General features: G+C 49.6%; 1 long non-coding RNA gene across 5 annotated transcripts in view; it reads left to right on the plus strand.

Moving 5' to 3' along the window:
- Positions 1 to 350: 350 nt before the first annotated feature.
- LOC112205398 (uncharacterized) overlaps positions 351 to 772 on the plus strand; it is a 29,390-nt gene continuing 28,968 nt past the window's right edge. For 4 of the 5 annotated variants that reach the window (XR_008539151.2, XR_008539153.2, XR_008539155.2 and 1 more), the window contains exon 1: positions 351 to 554. This is a non-coding gene — a long non-coding RNA (uncharacterized LOC112205398). The remainder of the gene's footprint in view (positions 555 to 772) is intronic. The other variant, XR_008539154.2, reaches the window with a different exon arrangement.

The raw sequence follows: 772 nt of genomic DNA on the forward strand, positions 1-772 counted from the left end.
TGGTGATGGTGGTGGTGTTGTTGGTGGTATTGGTGGTGGTGGTGGTGATGGTGGTGATGGTGGTTGGTGGTGATGGTGGTGTTGGTGGTGGTATTGGTGGTGGTGGTGGTGATGGTGGTGATGGTGGTGGTGGTGGTGGTGGTACTGGTGGTGGTGGTGGTGGTGATGGTGGTGATGGTGGTATTGGTGGTGATGGTGGTGGTGGTGGTATTGGTGGTGGTGGTGGTGGTGGTGGTATTGGTGGTGGTGGTGGTGGTATTGGTGGTGATGGTGGTGGTGGTGGTATTGGTGGTGGTGGTGGTGGTGTTGGTGGTGGTGGTGTTGGTGGTGGTGGTGGTGTTGGTGGTGGTGGTGGTGTTGGTGGTGGTGGTGGTAGGGGCTGGTGAGCATCATGTTTTGCTACCTCTCTCAGTTGTATTTAAAGAGACGTTGTTTTTGACCTGTTTGCCTATTCCTCAGTCTGTCACACCAACATGACCAGTCCTGCCGATTGAAACTTTCTGGACACAAGCTTCAGTCTCTGGAAGATTCTTGGGTGTCCTTCTCCCTCCAAGGTATGTGAAGGACGCTCTAGCCCACAGTTACATGACATTGGTCATTAGGTGCCTTGGGAGGGCTTCATGGAGGCGATGCTGACTTCAGGAACCTGACAGGCTTATTTTCTTTTTGTTTTTGATATTTTTCTAATTCAAAGCATAGAATCCCTACTTTGCCTGCTTTACTTGTGGCAAATTTTTGATGTACATTCACTTTTTTTTTTTTTTTTTTTCAG

Source organism: Pan troglodytes, chromosome 15 (assembly GCF_028858775.2).
Source record: "Pan troglodytes isolate AG18354 chromosome 15, NHGRI_mPanTro3-v2.0_pri, whole genome shotgun sequence".
Classification (NCBI taxonomy): domain Eukaryota; kingdom Metazoa; phylum Chordata; class Mammalia; order Primates; family Hominidae; genus Pan; species Pan troglodytes.